The sequence below is a fragment of the Bombus pascuorum genome, chromosome 1, assembly GCF_905332965.1.
Source record: "Bombus pascuorum chromosome 1, iyBomPasc1.1, whole genome shotgun sequence".
In the NCBI taxonomy this organism is placed as follows: domain Eukaryota; kingdom Metazoa; phylum Arthropoda; class Insecta; order Hymenoptera; family Apidae; genus Bombus; species Bombus pascuorum.
This window is the reverse complement of record NC_083488.1, coordinates 23,572,008-23,597,702: the sequence shown is the minus strand read 5'-3', so window position 1 is coordinate 23,597,702 and position 25,695 is coordinate 23,572,008. Positions and strand designations below refer to the sequence as shown.

Sequence of the window (25,695 nt, the reverse complement as noted above, 5' to 3'; positions counted from 1 at the left end):
CTTTGTCGTCAACTCTATCAGATCGTTATTATTTATTTAAATCGCACGATCGATCGATCTACGCGACCACTATTGTGCGTTTTAATGCGTCCTCTGTCGAGCGTGACAATGAAACGATTTTTACAGATATGGCGTTGGAGATTGGGGTTGAACGCCGTGGAAAAATGGAAAAAATACGTGCCTTGGAATTTGTATCAATGGAAACGTGGAAGTAGCGCTGAATATATCGTTCGAAAAGTGCTTCAGAATAATTTAATCGTAAACGTATTATTTGATAAATTTATAGAGTTCGTAATATTTCGAGTTCTTTGTAAATGATAATTTAGTACAGCAATCAAATTTTGGAAATTTCGTTTCAATATATTGCTCAATAAGAAACTTCGAAAGATTCTAATTTGACAATCAAACATTTGTAAAACGTTTATATTTGCCTCTTCGCTTTCATTCTTATTGCGATAAGATCGCAAAATCAAATAAAACATCTTTAAAAACATGTTGTATTATATTCCGATATAAAATGTTTGATTCTTAAAAATTTACGCTCCACTTGATCCTAGAAACGATGCTTTTGTATACAAAATTAAAAAACGAAAATTATATACGGAGGGAAAAATTGCCAGTCTTAAAATGATATTTTTATTATTAAAATAATACATAAAATGAAATTAAAATTGAAACTAATAAATTAACTAACCCCTAAACGACAATTTCGATATCAGCGTAACCACGACGCATTTTGGCCAGCATAGAACCAACATTATCATAATTCTTTCAACGAAGAATAATATCGTTGTCATCGACTTTCCGCCACAAAAGAAACCACCGCACGAAATAACACAGTCGTGCTGGTTTATCGCCTTAGGGTTGTCGTCTTCGAGCATAGGCAAAGAGTAAGGATGGCGGGGAGGAAGAACCGCGAAGGGGTGAGAAAAAAGAACGAGGGTCTCGAGCAAAGTAACGTCACCTTTTATTAAAGTTCCGAATGCAAAATGTGTTTCGACCGGTGTGTTTCGAGCTCAGTGCCGTTTTCTTATTAACTCTCGTCGGGTTTCTCACCGCGGCCACGCTTTGGAAGAAAGAAACGCGCCGCAAACACGCCGCGACTTTTAATTTCTACCTCTTCCTTTTTCTCCGCGAACCCTCGAGCTGCCCCGTATAAATTCCAGGAATTGATTGGCTCGATTAAACGGACTTCTCGCCTGAAACCAGATTAAATTTCTCTCACGGTCAGGCTAACCGACCTACGATCCAGTTTATGGTCTCCCTTCGAACGACGACGCGTAGCTAATCGCGAAATTTCACCGCAGGTATTTATAACTCGATGAACGTGGCTCTCCGTTTGTAATAACGATTTGTTTTTTCATTAACGAAGGTTTCAATCGTAAGAACTCTAATCGTCTATTTTGTTATTTCTCTTCTTTATTTCGATACCGATATGTATCACAGTTATTGAATAATTTTATAATCTACAAAATTTGTATGTTTCCGTAAATATCGAAAGTAGTGTAACAATGAACTTCGACAATATCTTTCTATCGGAGATAAGAATTTTTGGAAGATATATTCTTCTTTCTATATTCGTATGTTACATAAAGGAGAAATTAAAACTAATTAATAACAAAATACATAATTCAAATATATAGATACATAAGTACGTAATTCCATTCGCAAGCTAGACATGTATATTAGATTAATCGTACAAAGAAATTGATAAATGAAAAAACACGCGAATATTACTTATAGCGAGTTATAAAAATTATAGGTTACTTGCTTATTTGATTATAATTTGTATGAAATTTGTACCTTAAATTAAATACCAAAATTAGATTCTCCAATGGGAGTACAAAATCCTGTTTTTACATCTGGATCATAATCCGGAATACAAGTGTAACTTGACGTCAGAATGCAAGGGGTTAAATGGCCGAGCATGATACACCTTACGACGGGATCAAGTGTAGCAGGTGAGGCTGTTGCCATTGGACACTGAGGAAGGGGATAGTGAACGATGAAAGAAGGGTTACTCGTTGCTATGGTTACCAGGAAGGGTTAGAATTCCGACCCCTATCTGAATTCCGCGTAGTGAAGGGTTAATGAGATTGGACGAACGGTACGAGGTTCGCCCCTCGTCCCAACCTTTCTCTTTCTTTTCTCTCCTGCTTTTTTTTTTTTTTTTATTATTCCGAGCATGGCCGCCACCGAGATCTCTCACAACGCTCTAAAAAAGGACAGCTTATTTACAGACGTAGTACCGACAGAAATTATTAAATTTTTATCGTACAACAGAAATAATAATGTCTTTCGATCGTTTCGTTTTTTTTATATTTTCTCTTCATGGAAAAATAATGAAGAAGATTTCATCAGTTTAGGGAAAAAAAGATACATATTTTATAGAAATATCGTTTTAGGATTTTGTCATTAATTCTTAAACTTTTTTTTATTTTTTTTTTTATTGTAACTTAAATGAAACATTCGCCCGCGCATTCTATTATACAATATATACAACAATCAAGTGTGTCAGATACTCTGATTTAGAACTTCAAAGGCAAAGTTCGCCGTAAAAAGAATATATTGATTTATAAGCATTTAATTGAGCGAATTATCTAGATCAAAATACAATAGGAAAGTTAATACTAATAACAAATAATAGTAATATATTACTATCTCTTAATTTTTGCATATTTCTTATATCGACATCTCTTATGGGGTGTTTTCCTCGTATTGACATTAAGTATCTCTCAGTTATAGCAATTTTTCTAGAGTGTAATTTTATTAATGAAAATACAAACACCCGTATGAAAATGATCTACTTTTGCCAGAAAGATAATTACAAAATAACAAAACGTAAAAGATTTTTGTACATTTTTACAGAACCAACCATTTTTACAAAATCCATTTGTACATAAACATACATCTGCAATTAACTTTTCTCAACACCATTTTCATAATTTCATCATGACGCTTCAAATCATCGTACATTTCGTGTAACGAAGTCATCCTCGAGGTTCTCCACGTCGCGTAGCTTCAATTCCATGGACAAAACACGAGAGCCTGAGGGTGAGCTTCCTCTTTTCCGCGGTTCCTTCCGCCCGAAAAAATATTTTCCTACTGCTCGATTCGAATCGTACCTGCTTTCCACTACGCCACCCCTCTTCCGCCGTCTTTCTCTCCCTTTTGAAGTTCGCGTACGAATTTATATCGCGCTCGACGGTGTGACGGACACGCAAACGGGTGCGGGTGTCTACGTGGGTGCGCGCTTTGGCGCAGGGAGCATTCTTATTTCCATACAAAGCCGTACGATTTCCAGCGGCTCGACCTTTGAAGAACGAGAACGAGGGTTCTGCTCCTGCCCGCGTCCCACTCTTCAACCCCTCTCGCCTTTAACCCCCTTGTTCGTCCCGGTGCTCACAGGTTGCTCGAACGTTGCGATTTTTTGAATATTCCTCGAGGCCGACTCTGGGAAAAATTATGTAAACCGTGGCAACACTCCCACGATATGTCGAGCTCAAGGTGTAAGAAAGGCTGCAACTATGTGAAAATGTCTGAAACGGATCGTCTATTTAAATGGGATCTTTAAAATCTTTACTCGGCATTGATGCGAACTTATGCAGAACGTGGAAAAGTGCTGATTTATTTCTTCTTTTTCTTCTTTTTTTTTTTTTTTGGAAGAGTAGATTTGAATCATGAGTGGAATTAGAAAATTTTTTAATTTTTGTCACAAGTAATAAAGAATACTATCAAGTGTGTGTATTTGCTTTTTTTTTTTGTATTTCACAGTACTTTTAGATTAGGAATTTCAATGCCCACATTTTTACCTCTTCAAGCCAAACGTTCATCTTTCTAAATGGTGTAATGCAAAATGAAAGAACATTTAATATGCGGGTCCTCTATCACGAAATCGGATTGTGAACATTCACACGGGGATTAAAACGCATAATACCTATCAACGATTCCAAAATTGATGACTCAATCGCGTTACAATTGAATTATAACATAAAATTATATAATAAAAGGAGGAAAAGAGGAAAACCAGCATTGAAATCAATAACAAATTGTTCTACAATCTTCAAGTCCTCAAACAATCCTACAATTTTGATAACAGTCTAGACAATGCCGTCGTTGACCTACGTCTAACGGTTCGTTCAAAAATATCGTGCCAAAATCATCGTTAAAAAACTAATCGATGATTTTGAGACAAGTTCGTAGAAGATTTCTTCCAGATATTTGTTCAGAAAGATCGCCTCAAGTATTCGTTGATCCATCTTCATTTCACAATTTAACGACATACTTTTCCATAGAAGGGAATTCTTTCGGAAATTTTTTTGGTTGAAAAAACTCATTCCAGACGTTCATTAATTACCTGACCATGAAATTCTACGATATATCCTTCGCGGAAGGAAATTCTTTTCACAGATTCTCTCGGAAAAATGATTTCAAACATCAATTAATTGCCCCATCGTAAAATTCTGCGATATATCCTTTGCAAAAAAATTCCTTCCACAGATCCGCTAAAGAAATCAAACGTTCGTTAATTGCACACCATCGTAAAATCCAGAGCGATACATCCTTTACGCAAGAAAATTCCTTCGGTGGAAGATTCTGCTGCAAGAACGAGCAAACGATCGAGGAAAATTAAGAGCATTAGGAAAGGGAAAAGGGGAGAAAAGGAGGAAAGTTCTTTTCTGAAGAGCGAGGAGAGTGACCAAGACGCCTCTCTTGACGTTCCGCAGACGACGGAACCGGCAAAAAAAAGTCGAAAGGTCGTAAGGGCGTGGCGGTTGTATTTAGCCGGCGTCCACAACGATGTCCTTCCCTAGCTCGAATAATGTTAACGCCTCTGGATTCCGTTTTCTTGCGACAAAGACCAACTGTCGGCCTCGATTGTACCACTCTTCCGGTCGGACGTGGACTACTCGTCGCGTCCCTTCCTCCAGATCTGGTTTTCCTTGGTTTTCTGACCCACCGATCAATCTGAACAATTGTGGACCCACGATGGAAAAGCTATGCGTCTGACGAAAGAGTAAAGGAATCAGCTACGCCCCGTATCCGCGATATATTTTCCATGTACATTTAAATCGTGAAATAATGTGGTTAAAAGACGTTCGAGGTGCAGGTTGGCTCTTTTATCATGAACGCCAATTATTGTGAAGCAAGATCGATAGAGATTGGTGAAAAGGATCGTTAAGATATGAATGGATGGGTTATGTTAATGGATGAAAGTGGATTGACATATAATAGGGTTATAAAGTTCTCGTTTGTGAACAATGTCGTGGAACGATCTTTCGGAATGTGGTGAGGAATGAGGGAAGAGACGTTACGAGATGTTAAGATGATTTGTTTAGTAGCGTTGTTGTATGTTGATTGGTAGATCTGTTGGAAAAACGTATGATTGTACCGTGCAGTTCTAAATGGAGGAAAGAAGTGCTGGTGATATTTTATGGAGTTACGTAACTTCTTAAATATGTTTTTCATATGTATATGGTGGAATGTAATATTAATATATATATAACTGTTTTATTATGTGTTCAAATTATTTGAAGAATTTCAAATATATGTTTTTAAACCTGTGCAGCAAGATAGTAGTGAGTATTTTGGGATAGTCTACTTGTTAATCTATGTTAGTAATTGTTAATAGAATAAGTATCAAGAAAGTGATTTTTCGATGAACGTTACACTAAAAACAACCTGCTTAAAGGATATTTAGTTGATATCTTACTATTTATGCTATGAAACTAATATAAATATTTAATCAAACCTAAATTACAATTTGCATCTAAATATTTAGTACGTGATATATCTTCCATTTTTTACATCAAACCTGAAAGCTTAATGTTCATCGAGAATACCATCATTTTAAAACGCAATTATAAATCATAATCTGTAGTGCATTTAGGACGCTACTCTCCTTGCGTCCAATATTTTCTTAAGATATCAATTACCTCTTCTTCCCCTAACTATCACGCATTACATAGCATCATACATCTACGTCATATTTTTTTATTATCGTATCGGATCGTAAACACATTACAGGTTTCTCACATTAGCTAGTGTACGTGGTGGTGCCAAACGGAAGGAACGTGGAAACGAAAGAACAACAGATCGAAGCGAGGAAACTCAAATAAGTCTTCGTCACCGCCATCTGTCTTCCCCAAAAATTCGGACCTGTCGATCATTCTCAGCAAGAAAATCTCGTCAAAACGTGTGAAAATTTATTTCACGTTTTCTTCATCTCCTTTTCCTTCTATGACCTGCACCCACTTGCACAACTAAACTAATATTATTAGCTACATTTTACATGCGATATTACGAGTTACAAGTCAACAGAACTAATAAATTATTATATTATAAAAAAAAAGAAATGAAATTTTAGAAACGAAAACTAAAAACGTTATATCATACAACTTGTCAATTCTCTCTCAATTTGCTAATATTATTAAGTCATAAATTATTGTCCGAGAGAATCTTGAACGTCCGTCGTGAACTTTCGCGTGAATGCGTTGGTCGGTGAAACCACGGCGAAACAAATATTGCCAATAGCTGGAAACATATGAGATATTCGGGCGAAATAACGTTGCCGAGGGTGTATCACGCCACTTTGTCTCCGACGATTGTCTTTCAATAATACGCGCCACTCTCTTATTTATCTTCCTCTTGTGCTCTCACCTCGACTTATGTCTCTTCTTGCCAGCATGACAGATATTCACTTGGGGTTGGTATCGTTATTGCTGCGGATTTCGACGGAAGAATATCGTTACTCCATATTATTTTTTAATCAACTTATTAATAAAAATTTCTACACGACAAATTACATGTTTCCAATAATGGGAAAAATAATGGGGAAAAACGTATCCAAGCGAAAAAGGGGCGCAGAATCATCGATCGAAAGTTCATTAATTTACTCATAGAAGATCCTGACGGGAATCAGCAAGGGGAGGGATCGGATGTAACGATGATTTGACTGGGCCAAAGCCATTCGTAGTTTCGGGGTGTATTGAGTAAACGGGTATAGAGGACGTGGCATATGTGCGATCCCCTTTTTCCATCCGAACTCGTCAAACCTCGGTCCTCCGTTCTCTCGGTCGCGTATTATGCAGAAAACTTCATTGTTGGACCTCAATGGCGCGGAGAAGGTGGGGCCCTCGATCCCCGGACATTTTCGTTTTACATAACTCCGTCAGGATTACTGGCGAGACGGGATACACGGTCGCACGAAATTTCGCACCGAATCGAAACGATGTTCATCTCGAAAATAGAATATTCGTTCGGGTAGGATGGGCGAGTCGATGTATAATGGGGTTGTGTGATTGAAGTGGAGAATTGAAACGGAGTGACGCTTGGATCAAAGGAACAACAAACGTGAGTTGTGAGCGAAAGTTGGACGGGCTGTAAATAAAATAATTGTTTAGATGAAATAAGATGGCAAATCTTCCCTTTTTTTCTTCTTCCTGTTCAATTAATCTTTTTACCTGGATCCAATTAATATAGAAAATAAATTGTATCATATTTATATTTGCAAACATTGAAATTGATCTAAATGAAATTGAGTTGTCTTTATCAACTTTTAATTTCGCGATTACAGAAGTTTTTGATTGAAGGATCAAATTTGGTTAAAAGGTCAACCTCGCTGTGGCCCACGAATTTTTAGATCACAATCTAACTACTTTTTTTAACCAAGCGCTATTTTCAAAATCTTCAATTACAAACAAAAAATGATTCTTATCAACAACCATTGTTTCGTACTTTTTCGAACTTGAGAAATTTGTTAACGATGAAAAGAAAAACCATCGAATTTAAAACGTTCCAAGGAACGTAATATAGTTAATATAACACAAACCGTTGATCACGTTCTTCGCAAATACTTAAAAAAGCGCAACTTGTCCCATGAAAACGTCGAGTCACAGCGTTCCAATATCCGTTGAAGGAATCCGCAGCAATCTCCATAACGATGTACGGTTGAAGAAGAAGCCGTTGAAAGATGGCTCGTCCTTGTCACCGACTGAAAACATCTCTACACTTTTTGCTCAGCTGATCGTTTCTTTTTTTTATTTACAACTACACAGCGAAGAATTGCATAACCCGGCTATTTTGCTCGTGCCACTGAGCTAGAAGGATGCGAACGCGTGGATCGCGATCAAGAAGTGGAAAAGCACAGGGAATGGAGAAGGATAGAAAAAAATAGGATGAGAGAGAAAGACACGTGCTGCCTGTTGCTGCTACTGGCGTTCGTAACACGATAAAAAACGATGAGACAAGACCTTCTGATGGAGCTAACGTCGAGGGAGTGAGAAGATGTTTACGAGAGCGTAGCTTTGTTCCTAGGGTGGTAGTTTATCACGAAAGACTGGCTGTTCCTTCAGACATGTACGACGTGTACACCGTATTCGTGTTCTTTCGCCCTGTTTAAATTTCACTCCCATTACCACTTCGTGATAAGCTGTATCTCTTTTCTGCCAGCTTTCGCGAAATTATTTATCGTTTTTTAATGGAATGGGTTGATACGAATCCCTTTTTCAATTGTCTGCAACTCTTCAGGGTTGACAGATGCAAAGAGATGTTTTTGAAAGTTTCTGGTTAGAATTTTGTACTATATGAAAGTGGTGATAAGAATGTATTTATTAGAATTGTATCTTCTGACTTTGGATGTATATTTATTCTTAGTATTCCAGATATATTTACAAAGAACATCTTTTAGTATGATAAAGCTAGAATATTTTATAAATTGTTATAATATAAATTTGCTATGTATGCATTTCCTAATTATTTTGCATTTGACTTTCAGAGCAATTTGTGTGAGATTGATCACCAATTGCATTTAATAATTAATAAGTAAATAAATAGATGAACTATTCACCTACACAAGCTGTGAGAAAATATTGCTTATAAACTCCTATTTATAGATTAATTCTTGTTAACTAGTATGATGTAAAATATTCGTAATTAACTATACATCTTTGAAATTGGGAAAAATTTCAAAAAGAAGGTTTAAACCCCCAGAAACATTGTTTTAAAACAATGTTTCTGGTACTTCCTTTAAAAGTAGCAGTTGGAGGTTGAAATTAATGATTTTAGGAACCGTTTACTTATTTTTTCTCTTTTTTTCCTTTGACAGGTCGGTAGCTTTAGTTCTACCAGACACTGGTACTGCAGCACGCGTGAAACTATTAAAGAGTTTTCTACCGTTCGCTACCGAAAACGCAAAAGGCCCACCCACGCGTTCGAAATATAAATCAGTTGAACGCCCGCGATTCTTCACGGCTGAACGACCCATCTGCTCGAGAACTTCATTTTTTCTAATAACTGTCACCGAATGCTGTTACCGTTTCTCTGCGCAATTAGGTTGATTTATGTATACGGTTCCTCGGACATATTAATAAGTTTATGCGTAGTCAATGTGTTATCATACATAGAAGCATAGAAAAGTTTCTCGCTCAAATATACAAAGGTAATCACGATGAAGTTTCATCTTTTGGTAATGCAAGGAAACGAATGAGAATTCAGAATAAACGATTTAAAAGATAATTATCTTTTTATCCAAAAATTTGCTGCATTTCTGCTTAGTTAGGTCTGTATAGAATCAATTCTTAATTAATTCTAGAATTATATTTTAATTATATTCTGTATAACTTCCTTTTTATAATATCACGTATAGAAAGTAATGTATCTTTCCAATGAGCTTGCAATACTTTCTTCGAAGATTAAAATCACTAAAAAAGTGCAGATGTTCGATGGAAGTCGGAATATTCTATCGGCACGCGTTAGAAAGCTGCAGAAGCCGCGAAAGGACATGGATCGAGAGTTCGAATAATTTAAATCGACTTATCCGAGATTTTCTCAATTCTGTTTCCTCCTTTTTTTTTTCTTTTTTTTTTTTATAGCAAACAACCAACAGATGCGACTTTGACCACGCTCCGATGAACATCTTACCCTCATTCACAGTAGACACGTGCTGTTTTGGATTAATTTTTTGCACCGATCCCCCTGGACCTTCTTCAGGAATGCGTGGTAATGTCAATAATAGCCATCAACATTGCACGTGGATGTAATCTTACAAAGAACTACCGCCATTAAAAGTGGAGATTGAAATTTTAACTTCGACGTATTAACAGTAACAATCTTGTTATTCTTTTTTATTTACTCAAGCTTCAAACCATCGCTGGTCCACGTGCGTTTCTCTCTTTTTTTTTATATACAAAGAATTAACCTGCAACTATAACCACTACAATAAAACACTTATACAATAGACTAGAACGTTATAATTTCCATACAGTATCATAAAACTTGAATAATGCAGCACCACTGCAACATACCCCGTGTAAGTACCGCGATGTCATCCTCTCACTATAGCGAAGTTCTTTGAACTTTGAACTCTCACTACGATGGTACCGTTAAGGTAGGAAACAGGTGGGATTAATTGAAAAAGCGAAGGTGGTCGGCAACGATCGTGGAAATATATCAAACTAGAGCGGAAAGGAGATGGCCCGCATTAATTGGTGCTTCACCCACTAAACGAGCAAAGTTTCGAGCTGATCAAGTTTCTTCCTGGATGACGTCGTCCCATCGTCGTCCCCTCCCTTACGCTTCTTACAAGCAGCCTAATGAAAGAATAAATACTTGATGCGGTGTAGACCTAATTACATCGCTACAGTTCAGCTCAGGACAGTTACGATGAATCCGAAAGCTGAAGTGAGGGAAGAAAATTCAGAAAGGGGGTTGGGGGTGAAAGAATACTGACTCTCTTAAGAGACTCGCTTAAGAAGACTCGCGCTTTCCATCGATGAATAATTGATTGGGATATCGAGGTACCCTCTTCCTGAAAGCGTTAGCTAGTTTAATTTTTGGGTACGGATGTCCGATGAGTGGTGAGATTTGAGAGCGTGGTTAATAAGTAAAAGAGCGTGAGCGTCGAAGTATGTCGAGAAGCGATGGAATTCTGAGCGGAGGATTAACATTAAAATTCATTTGATGGCTGAAGGATAGCGTTGAAGTTTTTGATTTTATTGATCTTTAAATTGGGTTTAATTTAAAATTATTTTAATTGACTAAATATACCGATCAAGTAGGTTCAAAGCTTGTTCTTGATTTGACCATTATTTGAGTGTACATGAGATCCAAATGTAGTGAAAAATTTCTAAGTTAACTCCAAATTTACTGTAATTTATCTTGGCTACAGTATATATACGATATAGAAAGCATATAATATTTAACATTAAAGTTACAATTCGAATATATAAAAGTGTATAAAAATATACACCTAGTACAACACAGAAATTATTTAGGAAATACTTTTTAAATTATTTAATTCGAAAGTACAAAGATTGATATGCTGAACGTAGATTAACATACACCACAAATATTTGTGTATCTATATAAAAATCCACAATCCAGTGATAACTTGTAAATTGTACGTTACAAAGGTAACACATTAAACCAGATGGACAATTTTTGTAAGACCAGGACCGATCTAAAATTCTGATCGCACAGACAACCGGAAAATGAACCATTAGAAGCAGAAGGAAGAATATTGCTTTACCACGAGGCCTGAATGAGAACTAATTTCCAGTTTTCTCTTGTACGTTACCAACGGTATGATCAAAAGGAATATTAGATTTTCGTCGAAGCTTAAAGGGCAAGAGCAATGGCCGCCAAAGGCATCATACAGGCCCTAGCACCCTTCATCGTTCCACCATAATTTCCGAGAATGAGATAAGCTACATCTCCGTGGACCCTTCTAGTACGATGTTATGGGGGCAGCAACCCTCTCTCTGACGCAACCCCCTTGGTTCTTTGCGCTGGGGTTGTGTATCCAGAGAAGCTTTCGTGCAACTGACCAATGCGCCATTGGCTGGCCGTACTAATCAATAAATCGTTCTTTGCAGCGACCAAGCGAACGCGCGCTTAGACACCCTCCATCCTAACAGCGTCTTTCCGGTTCACCATTATCGCGAGCGGGGAATGGAACCCATCCACCATTTCTGTTTCATACGATATTCGCATTGTCTCTCGTCCATCCTTCATCTCTATGGTGTTATATCTCGATGCACTTTCTTTTTACCAATTTTACGATATTGAAAATAATTGAATTTATGGATGGTGGCCCATCGAATTGGTCTTATCATGCGATAGGTAGACCGCAGGAATGTTTATGGAGATTTACATTTGTATGAATACAAATGAATAGAGAAATTAATCCATATACATAAAGGTCTGTTTCATCGACGAAGCATTTTACTTTCGATATTTTATTTATTATGGGAGATAGCGTGCTTCCTGTAGATTTTAGCGTTTTAAAATATCCCATAAATACATAGAGATGGTCAGTCTAGTGACAAATTATTCAGGAATATCTTGTACGTATTGGTAGCTGGTAAGAATAATATTTGATCATTGTTTATTTATTATTTCTATGTGAAATATTGGAAAGGATTTATTGGGAACTATAGAGAATTATTTGAAGCTTTCGACGTATTTCTGATTGTTTTAAATTGCAGCATTAATTATTTCAAATAACCGTTTCATATGGTAAAATATGTACTTAAGATTATGATATTTCTATATAAATTTGATAAAATGTATCGCCATTCAGTGTACGATTGTTTCGTTAATAGCTGATCTTTGTATAAAGATCGAATAATAGGGGAAGCTTAAGATTGTAAAATTTTGTTACATCGCATTCTGTTTCTTAACGACATCTTCGTTTTCATCATCAAAATACTACACGCCTTTAAACACTCTACAAAAGTAGATCACTTCTTTTTGTCGTTAGAACAATTAATCCACCGATATGAAAGCAGTATCTTGACAATTCTGGTAGAAACACACTTCTAAACATTGTCAGAGGCGTACGTGAACATCTATTACGTAAGTCACGTGAAAATAAAACGTCTTCTCGAGTAGAAACAACGATAGTCCTTGGTGGGGAATGACAAAAAGCAGATAGAAAATGGTCGCGGATAAGGAAAAGTATTCGACTTCGTGAAAACATCTCCTTTTCCATCGTTTCTTCCGTCTTTACGAAAAGCCCCGGGGCCATTGATCGATGGTGATGGAGATGCGAATAAACAAAAGTTCGCGGCAGGAAGAGGGTGGCTAGCATCATCAGTCATCGGTTTTGTCATGTGTGTTTCTGATGCCGACACTCCATAGTACATCCTTCGTATCGTGGCTTCGGGTAAGCCACCAACAGTGGAAAGGAAAAAGATCTGTTCATTCTACACGATTTTATATACATATATACTTTGAAATAAAATAAATGTACAATCCTTTGTAATTATGATTTAAGAAGGCTCAAGTATTAAAATATCAGTTATTTCGATCCTTAGAATTCCTAGAATTTCAAACTTCTCTATTTTTAATTTGAAATTAAAATTTTTTTAATTCTTTGATACGATGATCAAGATTTTTTAAATTTAGATCTAAATCCGAATTATATATTCATCTAAATTTGAAAGATGACATATTCATAATGATTAATACACTACTTAGTGTCTAAAGTTCTACTAAATATGATCAATTATTATTGCAATTCAGAGTAATGTTATTTTTATCCGTAAATATTCACGTAACATTTTTACACTCTGTAGTCCTTCAGTTTCAGAAAAATATTCAACGATAAAATCATATAACGCAGATAGAATGAAGTTTATCCTTAATCGAAACTAATACGCTTAGTAAAATCATATAGAGTAATTTATAAAAATAAAAATCTTCCTTTATCAACATTTTACTCCTACTCATTTCCATCTGATAATGTTGCAACGATGTTACTTAAAAAGTTACATGGAATGTGATAGATATTCGTACGAGTAGTTAACCTTTTCTCATGGTCCGGAAGCTGAAAGAGCATAAGGGCTGGTTTTATCGTATCGTCTCGCAGTTGCACGTGAGCTCGGTTTGCACAATCGACTGCGTTTTCGTAGAAAGCAGAGGGTCAACAATAGGCTCTGGCTACACCCTGGCCAGGTAAGGCCATTTTGAATACGCATAACGATCACTCATTGTGATCCCGGTCCTACGGCGTTCCTCCCTTTCTGAAACTCCTGCAAAATTGCGGGAACATTACGCGATTCGAACGTTAGCGCGATCATTCTTCGGAAGAACGAGAGAAAGGGAAGTAAAAAAAGAGAAAATGTGTGGAGCGAATTCGAAAACTTACGAGATATGTAACTTTGAACTTTCTCTTAAAACGTGGGCGTGTCGTAAAAAAAGAGAAAGTAAAAGTTACCATTCCTTGAAATATTTTCTTTATTTTGAATAAATTTGTGAAAACGAGTGATCACTCTGTTGTCGTGTTATCATTTTAAGCAAAAATTTTACTTTGTGAATTTAAAGATTCATAGAGATAGAAGAAATAATTAATTATTATTTAATACGAAATAACAGAAATATATAGAATAATAATCGAATAAATTAATAATACATAATATCGCTGAAAGAAAAAGCCATGGTGAACGATGACGAACAATGCACAGAGAAGTAAGAAAATGATCAGTAAAATTTATATCTGGAATTTAATCCATTGAATCTCAGTTACACATAAAAATTCATTAACGCGATCCTTTCTAAATATAATGATTAATCGCGAGATTAATTAAACGGCGAAAGGACAGGATTATATTTAGCTAGGAAGCGGCGAGGGCTGGCTCCGGGCGAGAAACAGTAATCCATTCTTGTAAGTAAATTTCTTTCTTCCTGTTTTTTCTTTCGCCTGCGCGGCCGTCTCCCTTTGGGCATTACACGTTGTTCTACCGGGTCGAAGTTTGTTCCGGCAACTTAAGAAGACATCTAGAAACGCTCTTAGGACTTCGGAGGATGAGATAGGGTCCGGTTGCCCTGGATACCAAGTCGAATCCTCTTCCACGGTTTACTTACTCGTTTACTCGCTACCGAATATGAAAACTTGCGGTATTATTGCCATATAACCAGACGTTCCTCTGTTCCAATGTATTTCAATGTAAATAACTAAATGTATCAGGTGAATGCAAATTTTAGATATGCTTCTATGCTTCAGAAGTAAAGGAAAGAATCAGCAATGTAAACGTTACGCAATGTTGAAGAACAATATTCTTCTTTTAGAATTATTTTCGCTAGAACTGTAATGATTTTTAATTGTGACGTAAGTTATACGAAATCTTGGAGAATAACAGTTGCATTAAATGTTTTAAGAATTTAATAAGTAAGATAAAAAATTGTTAAATGTGGAACCTAATCTAGATAAAAGACATAGAACCTAAAATAAATTTTTTAGAATGAATTATAATTTTTCGCATCATCTTATTAACGATATTTCTTTCTTTTTTCAATTACGAACATTTCATTTCAAATTTGTAAGTTTTAACAGAGATTGTTCTATTGTTAATACGGTAATAAATGGATAGATATAAAAAGGGAGAATTCCTTGTAATCGACAGACACAAATCATTTTTATTCTATTCTAACGTTATAATCATGTTCTTCAAAAATTGGGCACAATTGCACATCTTTTTATTGCACGTAATCAATGAAATTGCCCAATGTTTTTCTCGGTCCTGCAGTTCCTTTACCTTCCTCTGTTTTTAATCGATCTGGTCTTGTACTAAATAGAGGGACACAATTGTTCTTGCCGGAGGACGATCTTTCTATCCGGCGACATTCATCCCGACAAAAGAGAAACGAGGCAGACGCCATTTTCATTACGCCCTTTACTCGCGGCCCGCGCTTTCACAGGCGGCTTCGCGACGAGTTTTCTTCGAGAAGATCTTCAAAGGAGAACTTCCAAGTTTTTTCCCCGGTGAACTTTACCAAGAAGAGGGCAACTACTCGTATATATCAGCGGTGCATTAGCTTTCAAATCGGACCAGCCATCCCGCTCGCCCGACGAAACTTTTCGCGCGCAGCTTTCTTCTCATCTCGATCAGCTCTGATCATTTTAATTGCGCCATTACGCCGCTGACAATTAGGATAAAAGAGAATTGACTTCTTAACCCTGTTACGTTCTTTCGTTCGTTCCCAATCTAATTATACGAGTTCTCTAACGTTAAAAAACATGTCAAGATATAAGCGAAATGTGAAAGAGTTGTTATCGATGGTTTCTGGCTCCAACTTTATGTCAAACATTTTTCTAAAAAGATTGGAAATCTGTTTTGTTTGCCAAAATAAGAGAAAGATTGAAATGTCAAGAAATAAAGAAGAGTAGGAATAATTGGGTGGTGCTTTAACTGGATACTTTTGCAATCATGAAATTAAAAATGAATAGTAAAGGCAAATCAGTTTTTGTCAGATAAAATAGAAAATTGTCGAGTTCTTTGAACGGTATATGTTTCTATTGTAGATAATTGTCAATGTCAATTTTGTGGCTCCTGAAGAGCCGCCAAGAATTCAACATCTGCTGAATGTCAAATTCATGTTACGAAACGTCTGACGTTTAATATTTCGCGTATATGGATTCCGTTTAGAACAAAGACAGGGAAATTGGAAGCCCGTGTCCCACATATGCTGCTGGGATCTCGCGTAACTCCTGATATCGATAACGATCGGAATAAGTAATTTAGGGGAACACTTTTAAGGATTTCCAGATCGTCCGATTGCATTAGATTGGAAGGATTCGGACATTACTCACGACTTACTTAAATTAGGTAAATTGAAGCTTGACGACAGATTTGAAAAATATAATCTATCACATTTCGTTTCGTTGACAATTTATGAGATATCTTAATATTAAACAAGAATATTAAATCAGAATATTCGATAGAGACAAAATATAATAATTTCATTTTCCTTCGAATCTATCGTATTAAGACAATGAATTAAAAATATATTTTACGTCCAATAAAAATTCCATTTCCAGCGTCTACATTTATGAATTTAAATAACATCCGATCTAATCCTTTTTCTTATCTAAAATTCTTCTATAATTCTTTAATCTACGTTAAAATTAATAAAATGGTTATACAAGATTCTATCCATACTAACTACAGACTTAATGAAAAATTAAAATACAACTCTACTTTATGATAAAACTAAAATTTAATAAATCCTATATTAAGCAATATAATTCTCTTATATACAGTAAATTTACTAAAAAATCAACTTTTTATGTGTATAAAATTCTATTGCGCCGAACATAGACTCCATGAAAAATTCCAATACTATAATTTCGACACGAGTACACACACACACATACAGGCACGCGCACAGATCTTTATTCTCTTGCAGTTGAAAAGCAATCTTTGCTTACATTTCCGATGGAAAACTCTCTCAGCCAAATATCATTAAGATATCATTTGCCTTGTTCCTCGAACTTATCCCAGATGAAAGCTTCGCCATCAGAAGGAATAATTAAAATTGCTCGCTAAGATAGCTCTGTATAAATTAAAAATAAATTAAACTCTCTCCCGTTTTCCTTCCTTTTTCTCTCCTTTCAGGAAAGAAGCCAGCCGTTTCTCCCTACCGAATACAATTATATCGGCCGCGTACAGAACGTTTTCTCTTTAAGAGGGTACACGGAACGAGCTTGATAGAAGTTTAATGAAAAAATAACAAAGATAATTACGGGCTACGACTGCGGAGGTAAACAGTCACACCCACGCAGCTGACGATCCCGGCACACGGGATTTCGTTACATTGTTCAACCACTTCAACACGGGTCCCTTATTATTAGACGTACACCTGCATTACCGCCAACGAGATCATTGCACTGCAGCTTCCTTTAACGTTGTTCAATTTTCTCCGAGACACAGATAGCCGAAAGGAAGCACCGCGAGGATGCTGTAATTACTTTGACATCGACGCGACGATTAAAAGATCGTCGATAAACTATTAGTAAATCATAGATCAAGACGATTCGTACGATTTAAATAAACAATTGAATAACTCATCGAAAGTCATATATATATAAAGAAACGATCTAGTGATTCGTATATTTCATAGATGTTATAAACGAGCAATTTAATAATTCATACAATACATACAATTTAAATAAACAATGGAATAATTCATGAAAATCATACGTATAAATAAACAATCTAGTGATCTGTATATTTCATACATATTATAAACGAACAATTCAATAATTCATACAATTCATACATACATCTAAATAAACAATTTAATAGTTTGTACAATTTATTCGTCTAAATAGACAATTTAGTAGACCATACCAATCCATATTTATAAACAAGCAGTTCAATAATTCATACGGTAAAGCATTCATACACGTATTTCATATATTCCAAACTAACATTTTAACCCCCCAAAAAAAAGAAAAAAAAATGAACGTTTCATACGTGAAAACCTAATACTTTTGAAACGGTAGCCTTTCATAGACTTTACACTAAAAAGGGGAAAAAATGGTACCTGATTCAATGTTGCGCGAATGGAAACCGAAGGAAAATCGTGCATCTGCTCGATCCTCTGTCCGATTCATCGGGATAATCGGTCATCCGTTGACCATGGGTTGTCGGTCAGTAGGCAACGTTCGTTTTTCCATTTCCTGCGCACGCCGTTCACCTTCCAAATTTTTCATCCAACCCACTGCCCTCTTTGCACGAGTGCAACTGGAGGTCAAGGGTTTAACAGCTGCAAGAGGAGAAACCTTTTACCCCGAGCTGACCGCTCTACTATAGGGAACCATGTAGAAGAAGAGAAGCAACCCCCATGTGGAGCTATAGCATGTTATGTAACGCGTGTGCGGGATCGTTAGAGAAATGGCGAAACAACGCCATATTCACAACAGTTCGTAAGTAAGAGCAGAGTAGAGCTTGTTCGTTCATTTGTGGAAGCAGTGAAAATCTATTTCTGTTTCCCTTCTGGGAATTTGTTACTTGTTTTAGGCGATAAATAAAGAAGATTGTTTGTAATTTGATTTTGTCAAGGTAATTGTTGAGGTAAAAGAAATGTAAAGAAGATGAAGGTTTAGGTTTACAAAATATGTGACATTAAGTAGAAGAAACGATGATAATAAACACATAGACACGATGCTGTTTTATTCGCGCGTGTCTGAATTGTTAGAGGTTTTAACTACTTACTATGCACTGATTCTAGTGTGCTTTATGTTAGAGAACTTTAGAATTTATAAATATGTGATATTAAATAGAAGAAATGACGATGACAAGTAGACAAATAGAGGAATAGTGTATTATTCTGACGTGTCAGAATTATTACAGGTTTCAACTACTTAATATATACTAATTCTGCTTTGATTCAGATCAGGGAACTTTAGTATTTTAATATGTGTAATATTGAATAAAATAAATTATTGTGGTACATATAAAAATAGATAGATATGATACTGTCTTTATCACGCGTGTCAGAATTATTGTAGGCCTTAACTACTTAATATAGAATATTAAACTGGCGCTTTGATTATTGCAAGTACATAATTGTAATCTCTATATCGATTAAATACTTTTTATTATTTCTTATACGTAATTCTACTGGTTGAAATTGCTAGTATTAATTCATTGTATGAATTCGGTAAACTTCTCGATACCTAGACAAAGTAGTTTTTCAGTTCGCGTATTATTACAGACCAATTTGTGCTACGTACAATTGGAAAGAAGGAAAGAGAAAAAAAGCGGTTTAAAAATATGCGGAGAACGCGCGTGCGCGTGATCAACGAGGGTGAAAGTTAGGGAAGCTTCTTGTGGTTTTTGTTGGATTGATGTCATGTGGATGGCCTGGAGGGAAACAATTGTTGTTGCTACACAAAACCGTTCTTGGTATTTTCATCGCGATACACCATGCCTGTCGTCGCGTTTGCCTCCAAGGGGAAGGATCTTTTTTTACTTCACAGATTGAGGGGCAAGTGAAAATAAAGACGAGGGTGCGAACCGTTCAGGAAGTCGGAAGCGATCATCGTTACTAATTACACCGTAACGCCTGGACGAGGTTCAGGAACGTTTCTTCCAAGAAAGTTGGGAAGTTAATTGCTGGAATTGTTACGTATCGTGTTGTTAGTACAACCTTGTTCCAATTTCTTTGTTATTAATTTTAGTACCTTTATCTGCTTGTTAGAACAGTTTCTTATGCGAATGATTAAATGTTCTTTATCGTGTTTCACAAATTATCTTGAATTTCTTAGATCGAACTACGTAAATGGACAATGAATTTCATTTCACTAAATTTACTTTATACATTTATAAATATTTGTATAAATTTTATAGTAAAATATATAGTTCATTGGTATTTATTTTTGCAATAAAATAGATCTATACCATTCAGTAGGACAAAATTTTATATTCACATTGAGTTTTTTAAATAGAGGGAGTCATGCAATTCATTAAAATCAATTGAACACTTTGATACTTCTCTTTATAATTATGAATGATATGAGAGAACGCTTCTGTATCCTATCTTTCATGATTAATTACTTTTACAAAATTATATTACATTTTGTGATTAATTTAAGCGAAAGAACAAGTAATTGCGCGTAATTTCTCACATTGAAAATTCTAAACATTCCGCTTGAAAAGAACAGATTACACATCATAGTAGCATTGAAAGACACAATATCGACGCCTGAATGACCAACTGTCACGCGAATGCATCAGAACGATCACGTGCGAACCATAAATTGTTTCTTGCACCGGTTCTCACGCAACATCCCATCGCAGAGCTATCGAACGGACAATCGAGGTACGATATTAACCGATAGAGACCCCTCTATTGATTATGCGGTGTGTTGCGCCAGCAATAAATTACGTTCCTTTAACCCATAGAACTGCGTATGGAACTTAAAAGGTCAACGCCTCGCTTAGTCTTTCTCCTCATTTCGGATAATAGCGCTATATTTTCTATCTATATTTAATTAGGGAATTATCCCCAAAAAATTGATAGATACCTATAATACCATTGGAAATTTCTCTCAACTAGTTTCTTTCGATTAACGAGGTACGGCGTTAAATAAAGAACATCGCAAATGAAAACGTTTAATTCTTGATAACAGTTGTTTTGCATCTATTCTTCATTTTTAGTTTTAATTTTAATAACGTAATATTAAAGATAGATTATATTAAAGATCGCTCAAAATCATCATCATGGAATAGATTTCTTTATTTTCACTAAATTGACTGTCGCGTCTTTTTCTGTTATTTCTTTCTCATTTTCAATAATTACTTGGTGCAACCTAAAACACCATAAGATCATCCTTAATAACTGAAAGTTCACATGGAAAACTTGTGGGAAAATTGTATTTTTCCAGCGTAGATGTGCGTGACTTTTTAGTACATACGTATGTTGATCTTAGATTTTGGCGGGTTGCTATTCGACATTGGCCACTTGATCCCTTCTCTAGCGGACATCCGCCTGAACCGACCGGAATCACATTACATAGAATCTCGTACTTCTTCCCGTGTACTGCTCATCTTCCGTACCTCGTAATTTAGCACTGGGAACGCACGTGGTGTCTAGGAAACGTAACATGAGAAATTTTTAAAGAGTAGCTGATTCTATGTTATTCTGTGGATCGTAATTAGTTGCAATAAGTAAAGAAGGCGAAAGATATTATTATATAATATTATCTTGACCATTTAATAAAATTACACGAGAATATTTAATACTTTTAACATTCTTTACTAAACTGCTTTTTACTATAATACTTGAACTATGCGAAATAAAAAAATGATACAAATACTATTTAATTTAATAAGATCTTTGCGATTAACGAAAACGTAATACCCAGCCAACTTGATATAAAATAAAAGGAAAATAAAAGTAAGAATTTTTTTCTCTCAGTCTCTACAGAAAAATTCCTGAATCGTTTAGATTAGATTTCAAATAAAATACAAATATCCTCAAAGTTGTTTTTTTTTTCATTGGTTTTTAAGAAAACCTCTCAATTGCTCTATTACCAGCCAATAAATTTTCTAAGAACCTTTCAAAAATCACATTCAATTTCATTGATACAACAGGTTTTTCAGTCTCGAGAATCGTAACGAATGCCAAAAACTAGCTGTGTGGAACAGTTTCTGGATCATGTCCTGTTTCAATTCCATCCAGGAAGTCTATTGCCACGGCAGAATGATTGACGACCGAAGGGTTGCCTTTCGCGGCACTTGCGGTCCATAACGCACACTCAACACATGATTCCGCTCCACCCACGTAACCACCTGCGTTACCGAAATAGAATGCATACGGTCGAAGGCAACAACTGCCACTCTTACCATTTTTCCACGTTTTAAGGAGAAAACCTTCCTTTTGCCACGGGAAACGATTCCTAATTTAGTGCTCTCTGCTGATAGTGCTTTTGACGTAAGCTTTTCCCACAAAGTGACACTTACACGAATAAGGAAATCGAATAAAAAAATCTCTCTCTCTCTCTTCAATGCTCTAACATCTTTCATTTTTGTTCAGTACCTGTTCGGTACTAATTCCTATTTAACGATACATCAGGATATAGATTACTTTTTTATAATATTCTAACATGTAACGAGCGTCTAAACCACTCTTATAGAATGGATTATTATTTAAAAAACTGAAAAACTTGACGAGAGTTCTTATTACGAGACTCTTACCTATAACTGGAAGTAGCATAAGAGAAATTTCCGATCTGTTTAATATCTAGATATTTGATATTGGATAGAAATCAGATCTACTACGAGCAAACGAGATGGAACGAAAGACACAAAAGAATGTACAGCTATGTAGCTGGATAGAAATGTTTCCATCCATCTTCCGTATCCATCAACAAATTTTTCCCTTAACCAAATATACGTGACCAGCTCAATAAACAAATCCATTACGATAAAAAGAAAAAAGAAAGACCGCCTCTAGCGGGAAAAACAAACAAACGAGATAAAACTTCGACGAAAACGTTGCATAATCCTGATAGCCGATCAGTTTCGTAACAAGTATACTTAAATAACAGTTATCGGTGCACGGTTAAAGAAAGAAACCTTGGCGAAACGCATGAAACCATCGGCGCAATATCTTATTTTACACTTTAGTATCGGGACGACAAAAGGGTTTGTAGCTCGCAGTCGGCCAAAAAATTACGCGAACCGGAATGCCCGACCACCTTCTGTCGATGCCTCTGCCCTTCTTACTCTGCCATTAGCTGGGTATTACACTGACAGTAAGAGGTATTAAGGATCGCGACACAATCCCTTCTCCTTTGGGTATTGGAGCGTGCTGGACACCGTGCGGAAGACGCCTACATTCTTACCAAACACAGAGGAATATTCGAAGGTGTAGAGAATTCTCTGTCTCTTACTCTCTGCCTCCAAGTTCACAAAGATGTCCTGGTTTTCGTGTTCAAAAATCGAAGCTCTCTGTTTAGGCAAACACGGCCGACAATCGGTTAAAAGCGCGGCTTGCTGCCCTCTTAGAAGACTACCGACATTGTTCTTCCATTATTGACAGCTACCCAGGCGTATACTCCTTACATCTAATCCTTTAATCTGCGGGAAATGGAGCTGTTTGCAGCAAACAGATCGTAAAGCCGTCATTGTCCAGTTTTTCGCAACCAGATGCAAAATCACCCTGGTCGAACAGCTACGAGAATGCGGTCCTTTTTATGAGATTTTCTGATCTGACGCGAGGTTACCGAAAAGCTTTTCGCCAAAGGATAGGATTCTGAATGTTTTTGGACATTTAGACGGTGGCAGAGGTAGGATAGGTGATCGCACTTCTTTTTCTTTTTGGCGATAGATGATAAATTGTAATTATAATTCTCGGGAAAGCTCAGAGTGCTTTACAAATTTTACTTTCGCGATGTTTGATTTTGAAGAAAAATTAAAAATTTTAGAAAGGTTTCGTCCGAATTTTGCCAGTTTTGTTATACTGGAGAAATGAATATTAATATAAAACGTAATAACGGAAAGTTTGTAATAAAATTCGTAATAACATTTCTAACAAGATTTGCGAAACTCGATAGCTTGAACGTATCGATCCAACAGATTCGCGATGCTTCGCAGCAATTGAGAAAATTTCAGATATAAATTATCTGACGATCCATACATTTTTACGTAAGAAGGAACGAAGAGAATTGAAATCGGGGCATAAAGATACGTAACCGAGATAAGGGACCCGTACGTAAGGTACGGTTGTATTGTAGGTGGAAGGAGTTTTGTCCAGCGACGAAAAGGAGCAATCGCCATTGTTACGTCACACAGTGGCTCGAGTTTCTGCGAACATTAAGAGCGTCGTTCAACGAATCGATCGCCTTCGTCGATTTGAAAAATTCCAAAGTAAGACGAGAAGGGTCGACGAATCATCAGGTACTCTGGTTTTTCTACAAATTTCGTAACCACCTGGGTCCAGCCTCGGATCGTGATACGCATCGTCCAGGTTCCAAACTTCTTTCCGCAAGGATCAGGCACATATATAGAAAGATCTCTTCCTCGATCCTCTGATGGAATATAGTTTCAGAATACAAATGTATACGCTTCCAGTTTGTAATAAGAAGACATAGTAAAATGTATCTTCTATAAGCGTCTACTCGTAAGCTACAATCGATGTTGTTTTGAATCAAGCATTTTTTAATTTCGTTTTTATTACAAAACTCAATGCTATGCACTTTCCTCTACAAAATTCACAACACGTAAGAAAATTCGCTACAAGCAGCATCATATACCAAAAGGAGAAACATCGACCGCTAAATGCTATTTTTTAAAACGACGAAGATTTTCGAATTCTATGTATACGTTATTCTATTGAAATGGTTTTTATAAATAAAATTCTAATTAATACTAGAACTACCAGGCCAGTCAAAATGCTCATTTTACAATTTTATTTTAAAATTTTTACTTTATGTTACATTTTTTTCCCGCGATAACACAATGATTTTTGCAGCAGTAATTAAAGGAATTTTATTTTTTTTTTTTTTTTTGTATTTATTGAAAATCAAAGTAATTTTGTATCACGATTACTTATACCAATAGTAGTTAAAATAACTGGTACTTGTTAAAGCGTAAAAGGGTCCTATAATCTGTCTACTGAACCCGAATTAACCAGACTCCTCGTTTTGCACAGCTTCCCACGCGTTTTTAGAATTTTTACTGCATATCATTCAACATAATAGTGTCGATTATCAGAAAAATTCCGGATCGATCATGACGCTAAGAATCTAAGGATTCAGAAACGTAAAAGGTAAAGAAGCTTAAAATGAATGAACAAAATGAGTTGAAAATATAACCTTTGTTATATTTTCCTAACTAAGTAGGTTCTAACGCAAGTAGATTCCTCGTTCGTGCGATCGAGTTCTAAACTGATCGCCTAGGAAGACGAACTTTCTGAACAATTGGAAAAGTACTTTGTTGCCTTATGTAACTCTACCTACGATTCGAAAAGTAACACGATACACGCGTAACGTTACCGCGTGCGAACCGCAACGAGAAAGAAAAAGTAGAAACGCGGCCGCGACCGATTCCAATCGAACCGGTACGTCGTATGACCCTTCGCCCCCTTTTTTCCGCCGTTTCCCTAGAAAACCAGAGCTTTTTATTTTTTTTTACCGGCAAGGGAAAAAAAGGGATTTCCAATACCGAGGCTGGTCGTTGATGTTGATTACGTCTGACAGCTTCCGCATACGCTTTTTTACATATTCCTCTTTTTTCCTGCGATCCAGCCGCACCACTCTTCAAATCCACGCTCGATCTTTTTTTCCTCCGTAGGTTTTCGCATCTCGTTTTCTACTTTTTTCTAATTTTGTTGTAAAAGCTTCACAATTGTCGGTGTCTGCAGGGATAGTTACGCGTTTGTTGAGTTTATTTTTCAGAATATATA

The 25,695-nt window shown here is 36.2% G+C and overlaps 1 protein-coding gene across 1 annotated transcript in view; it reads right to left on the bottom strand.

Moving 5' to 3' along the window:
- LOC132915136 (WD repeat-containing protein 55 homolog) overlaps positions 1-17,007 on the bottom strand; it is a 185,933-nt gene extending 168,926 nt beyond the window's left edge. The window contains exon 1 of the mRNA XM_060974843.1: positions 16,993-17,007. The gene's annotated coding sequence lies outside the window, so the exon portion shown is untranslated. The remainder of the gene's footprint in view (positions 1-16,992) is intronic.
- Between the last annotated feature and the right edge of the window lie 8,688 nt (positions 17,008-25,695).